The sequence below is a fragment of the Gossypium raimondii genome, chromosome 8, assembly GCF_025698545.1.
Source record: "Gossypium raimondii isolate GPD5lz chromosome 8, ASM2569854v1, whole genome shotgun sequence".
NCBI lineage: Eukaryota > Viridiplantae > Streptophyta > Magnoliopsida > Malvales > Malvaceae > Gossypium > Gossypium raimondii.
This window is the reverse complement of record NC_068572.1, coordinates 21,547,239-21,553,657: the sequence shown is the minus strand read 5'-3', so window position 1 is coordinate 21,553,657 and position 6,419 is coordinate 21,547,239. Positions and strand designations below refer to the sequence as shown.

Sequence of the window (6,419 nt, the reverse complement as noted above, 5' to 3'; positions counted from 1 at the left end):
AACGAAGTGCAAGGGAATGGAGCCATTAATGTTCGTAACCCAATCCTTATTGCTGATGAAAGGGATCAAGCCATAAGGCAGTACGCTGGGCCATTTTTTAATGAGTTAAATCCAAGAATTAATAGATTGGAGGTCGAGGCATTGTAGTTTGAATTGAAGCCTATGATGTTCCAGATTCTTCAGAAAGTGGGCCAATTTAGTGGAATGGTAACAGAAGATCCACACCTTTACCTTTGACTGGTTATGGAGGTGAGTGATTCATTTAAGATAGCCGGTGTAATCAAAGATGAATTGAGGTTGAAGTTGTGTCCATTATCATTGCGAGATCGAGTACGAGCATGGCTTAATTCGTTGCCACCGAATTCAATTTCTACTTGGAAAAAATTAGCAAAATGCTTTCTGGTAAAATATTTCCCACCTAGCAAAAATGCTAAGTTGCGGAATGAGATCCCCACATTTCTACAAATGGATGACGAATCCTTATATGAGGCATGAGAAAGATTCAAAGAGTTAGGATGCAAATGCCCTCACCACAGGATTCCACATTGCATCCAGGTGGAGATGTTTTATAACGGTCTCAACGCAAACATTAGGCTGGTGGTAGATGCTTTTACGAGCGGTGCTCTCTTATCAAAATCTTATAATGAGGCTTATGAAATCATCAAGAGAATGTTCTATCTCTTATCGAAGTCTTATAATGAAGTAGATGCTCTTACTTCACTCTCAGCTCAGGTATCTTCTGTATCTTCAATGCTAAAACAGTTTGCTACTAACGGTTTAAATCATATTGTAGCTCAACCACCGAGTCAATTCGACAATGTTTCCTATGCATATTGTGGGGACATACATTCGTTTGAGAATTTCCCATCAAATCTTGAGTCTGTTTATTATGTAGGGAATCAAAACCATAATAGAAGTGGACAAGGACCACAATCCAACTTCTATAATCCTTCATGGCGAAACCATCCAAACTTGGAATAACCAAGGAGCTGGACCGAACAACACTTACATGCAACATAAATCAAATCAACCTCTAGGGTTCAATCAAAAATTTCAAAAACCACCACAAGTTGAATCATCTAATAGTTTGGAGGATTTGTTGAAGGCATACATGGCGAAGAATAATAGTTTAATCCAAAGCCAAGCAACAACATTGAAAAATTTGGAAAACCACATGGGTTAGTTAGCTACAGAGCTTTATAATAGACCACTAGGAGCCTTACCGAGTGACACAAAAAATCCAAGGAATTTAGGTAAGGAACACTGCAAAGTAGTTGCTTTATAAAGTGGAAAGACTTTGGAACCTAAGGTAGTTAAGGTTGAAGAAGAACTTGTCAAGGAAAAGGAAAATCAACCGAGAGTTGAAATTCCTGCACTTGAGGAGCTAGCTTCTGCAAATTCTGATGAGGTAAAATCTAAAATATTGAATTTTGATAAGCAAACACCTTCTTTAGATGCAGATATAATTCCTCAAAAAAATTGTCCAATCCAAGACAAAGTTCCATCACCTCCGTATCTACAAAGACTCAAGCAACAGAAGTAGGAGGTGCAATTCAAGAAGTTTTTGGATGTTCTAAAACAGCTTCACATTAATATCCCATTATTAAAAACTTAGAACAAATGGCCAATTATGTCAAGTTCATAAAGGACATTCTATCCAAGAAGAAGAGATTTAGTGAGTTCGAGACTATAGCATTAATAAAGGAGTGCAGTGCGTTCCTACATAACAAAGTACTTCCAAAAATGAGGGACCCCAGAAGCTTTATTATACCCTGTAATATTGGAGAATCTTACTGTGGTAAAGCTTTACGCGATCTAGGAGCAAGCATCAACTTGATGCCAAAGTCTATTTTCAAGATGTTGGGAATAAGTGAAGTAAGACCCACAATTGTGACACTCCAATTGGCGGATCGATCTTTGGCATACCTAGAAGGAAAGATCGAGGATATTTTGGTATGTGTAGATACATTTATTTTTCCTGCTGATTTTATTGTTTTAGATTTTGAAGCAGATAAGGAAGTGCCTATTATCTTGGGAAGACTTTTCCTAGCAACGGGGAGAACATTAATAGATGTGCTGAAAGGTGAACTCACAATGAGAGTTTAAGATAATTAGGTAACATTTAATGTTCTTAAAGCCATGAAATTCCTTGATCGAATGGAGGAATAGTCTGTAATGGAGGGGCTAGAAACCTTAGTTTCTTTGGAATGAGAAAGTAATTTTGTAGAAGACGCATTGGAAAACACCTTATGGGCTGAACGATTAGAAGATGAACAAGGTAAGGAAAATATGGCTTTGATGGAAGCCAATCTGAGGGACTATGTTCAACCAACACGGTTTGAACCATTGGAGTTGGAAGCTTAGGAATACACACAATCGAAGTTGTTAATCGAGGAACCACTGAAACCTGAACTAAAGGTACTACCCTCTCATTTGAAATATGTTTATTTGGGTAACTGTTCTAATTTGCCTATGATTATTTCAACAGAACTAACAGAATGCCAAGAGGAGCAACTGATCAAAGTTTTAAAGAAATGTAAAAGGCGATCGGCTGGACCATAGTTGATATTCAAGAAATAAGCCCTTCCTTTTCTATGTGCAAGATTATCTTAGAGGACGGTGAGCGAGCTAGAATTGATGGGCAAAGGAGACTTAATCCTATTATGAAAGAGCTAGTTCGAAAGGAATTTATCAAATGGTTAGACGTGGGAATTATCTACCCCATCTCAAATAGTTCATGGGTAAGTTCGGTACAGTGTGTACTAAAGAAAGGTGGAATCACGATTGTAGAGAATGAACGTAATGAGTTAATCCTGATGAGGACTGTCACAGATTGGAGAATCTGTATCAATTATAGAAAATTGAACAAGGTCACTCGGAAGAATCATTTTTTACTACCTTTTATAGATCAGATGTTGGACCGACTGGCAGGTAACAAATATTTCTGTTTGTTAGATGGATATTCAAGATATAACCAAATACTGATAGCCCTAGAAGACCAGCACAAATATTTTTTACTTGCCCATATAGTGCGTTTGCATTTAGGCGAATGCCTTTTGGTTTATGTAATGCACCTGCAACATTTGAACGATGTATGATGACAATATTTACTAATATAGTAAAAATTTTTGTTGGTAATTCAAATGATGTTTGTTTGAGTAATTTGGCTAAGGTACTTAAGAGATGTGAAGAGATATATCTTGTCATTAACTGAGAGAAATGTTATTTTATGGTTAAGGAGGGAATTGTCTTAGAACACAAAATTTCCAGAAGAGGGATTGAAGTTGATAAAGCAAAGGTGGATGTAATTGAAAAGTTACCACCTCCAGTCATTATGAATGAAGTAAGAAGTTTCTTAGGCCATGCCAGTTTTTACCGAAGGTTTACGTAAGATTTTTCAAAAATTTCCAAACCTTTGTGTACTTTATTAGAAAATGACACCATTTTTAAGGTTAACAAAGCATGCTTGGAAGCATTTAAGGAATTGAAATATAGGTTTATCTCAACCCCAATAATCATTACACCAAATTGGAACTCTTCTTTTGAGTTGATGTGTGACGCTAGTGATTTTACTGTGGGAGCTGTGATGGGTCAAAAAAGAAACAAAGTGTTCCATCCGATCTACTATATGAGTAGAAATTTGGTATAAGCCCAATTTAATTACACGGTAATTGAAAAAGAACTCTTTGTTATAGTTTTTTCTTTTGGCAAGTTTCATTCATATTTTATAGGTACGAAAGTCACAGTCTTTACTAATCATACGACCATCAAATTCTTACTCATAAAGAAAGATGCTAAACTGAGGTTGATTCAGTGAATACTTTTACTCCAAGAATTTGACCTTGAGATCTTAGACAGAAAAGCAGTTGAAAATCAAGTAGCTAATCATCTGTCGAGGTTGGAACAAAATGAGGTAATTCATTCACTTGTTCCAATTAATGAAAATTTTCTAGATGAGCATATCTTCGAGGTAAGTCAAATCCATGAAACTCATTGGTTTGCAAATTTTAAAAATTATTTAGCATGTGGAATAATGCCTCTTGGAATGACATACCAACAAAGGAAGAAATTCCTTCATGATAGTAGGTATTATTTTTGGGAGGGGTTGTTTTTATTTAAATAATGTGCAGGTAATATAATCCGAACGTGTGTAGTTTGAAGTGAGAGTGATGAGATCCTATACCATTGCCATTCATCTCCAAGTGGGGGACATTTTGGTGGTTCCCACATTGCAGTAAAGATCTTACAAGCTATATTTTTTTGGCCAACATTGTTTAAGGATGCATACGTATATGTGAATAATTGCGATCAATGCCAAAGGACTGGAAACATATCAAGGAGGAATGAGATGCCCTTGACAAACATCTTAAAGATAGAATTATTTGACGTTTGGGGCATTGATTTTCTAGGCTCATTTCCTTCTTCTTATGGTAACAAGTATATCCTAGTGGTCATTGATTATGTATCCAAGTGGGAGGAAGTCGAGGCATACCTAAAAAATGATGCTAATGTAGGTATGAGATTCCTACATAAACATGTATTTTCATTGTTTGGGACTCCGAGAGCTATAATTAGCGATGAAGGATCTCACTTTGTAAATAAATGTCTTAAGTTAACAAGTATGATGTGAAACACAAAGTAGCAATTTCCTATCATCCATAAATGAATGGGAAAGTTGAGCTTGTAAACCTTGATATCAAAGGAATCCTTGAGAAGGTGGTGCGACCTAATAAAAGAGATTTATCCCGGAGGCTCGATGATGCTCTATGGGTCTATTGAACAACTTTCAATACACGATTAGGAATGACTCCTTATTGGTTAGTCTTTGGAAAGGCATGCCATTTGCTGCTTGAGTTGGAAAATAAAGCTCATTGGGCTTTGAAGCAATTAAATCTAGATCTAAAGCAAGTCGGTGAGGGAAGAATGTTATAGCTTGATGAGTTGAAGGAATTAAGGTTGTTTTCTTACGAGAATGTCAAGATGTACAAAGAAAAGACTAAGAGATGGCATGACAAACGTCTATAACCTTGAGAATTTAGAGAAGGTAAAAGAGTCTTGTTATTCAATTCAAGGCTAAAGTTATTCCCTAGGAAGCTCAAATCCTGATAGAATGAACCTTACACCATTCAAAAAGTCTATCCATATGGAGTGGTGGAACTACACAATAAAAATGGAGGTACATTTAAAGTTAATGACCAACGTCTTAAGCACTATTGGGATGGTGAAGTAGAGCGAATTAAAAATTCGTTCAATTTAATAAACCCTTGATTTTTTATGTAATTCATTTGAATAAATGGCATATTTAGAAATTATTTTTTCTTGAATTAATACATTAAATTAATTTTGTCTAAGGCGATTGAAACTTAAGTGAGACCATTTGTGACCCCTCCAACCTTTCTTGGGAATTTAATTTGACGTAATTTTTCGAGAAGACATTTTCTATATAACTTAAAAGGATTTTTTTATTTAATTTTTATTTTCAACTTTAATTTTATTATTTTATGCTCAATAAGAGGGTCAAGTTGGCCCAAGTACTAATCAGTCTATTTTTGTTATACTTTAAGTTTTTAGTACAGGTAATAACAATTCTTCAGTTTGGGCTCGAGGCCCAGATGAGGAGGAAACCCCAATACGTGCCATCCATAAGAACCCCTAAAACCCTAAAATTTTAGCCACATCTCCTTTCCTTCTATGTCTTGCCACCCAAGCATCTACTTTAGCTAAAAATTTGCTAAAAACTTGCCCTATTTTACTACTATATAAACCCATTGCTACCATCATATTCCCCACACCTAAAAATAAATAACCTTAAACCCTAGTCTTAATATTTTTCTCCTTGCCGTCTACTTCTAACCTCCAAAATTTCCTTTAAATTTTCTTTTCTTCTTTCCTATTGTCGCACCTTCTCCTTACCGCATCAAAATATTTCCCTTTTGCCGCCACAACCTTTTTCCGCCGCAAAATCCCTAATGTCGTAACAACCTACCCCATCCCTATCCAAAGTTTTCCGCAGCTTTCACATCCTTTGATGCCACAAAGAATTAACACCTCAAAAGTTGAATTTTTCTTTTCTTTCAGGAAAAGTTTTGATGTATTGAAAAAGAACTAGATCCTCAAAGACTTCTGCCAAAAATCCAATTGTGATTCAACATGAGGAAGTAAGGGAAAGATTTGATTCCATCTTAAAAAAAAAAACAACCCATAATGCTGGAAAAATGTTTCAAGTTGGATAGTAAAGACAAGATGATTGTGCCTTTGTCAATTCGAGAAACAATTGAGGCTTTAAATTGGAATCAATTTTGTAACATATGATCACTGCCTAAAAAAGGATTAGTACGAGAATTCTAAGACAATTTAACCGCACCAAATGCTTCTGAAGTTCTTGTTCGTAAAAAGAAGGTACCCCTTACTTCTAAGTG

At 35.8% G+C, this 6,419-nt stretch overlaps 1 non-coding gene across 1 annotated transcript; it reads right to left on the bottom strand.

Moving 5' to 3' along the window:
• Positions 1-433: 433 nt before the first annotated feature.
• Positions 434-540, bottom strand: LOC128032089 (small nucleolar RNA R71). Its single transcript, XR_008188219.1, has one exon. It is a non-coding gene; the product is annotated as a small nucleolar RNA R71 (small nucleolar RNA).
• Positions 541-6,419: the final 5,879 nt, after the last annotated feature.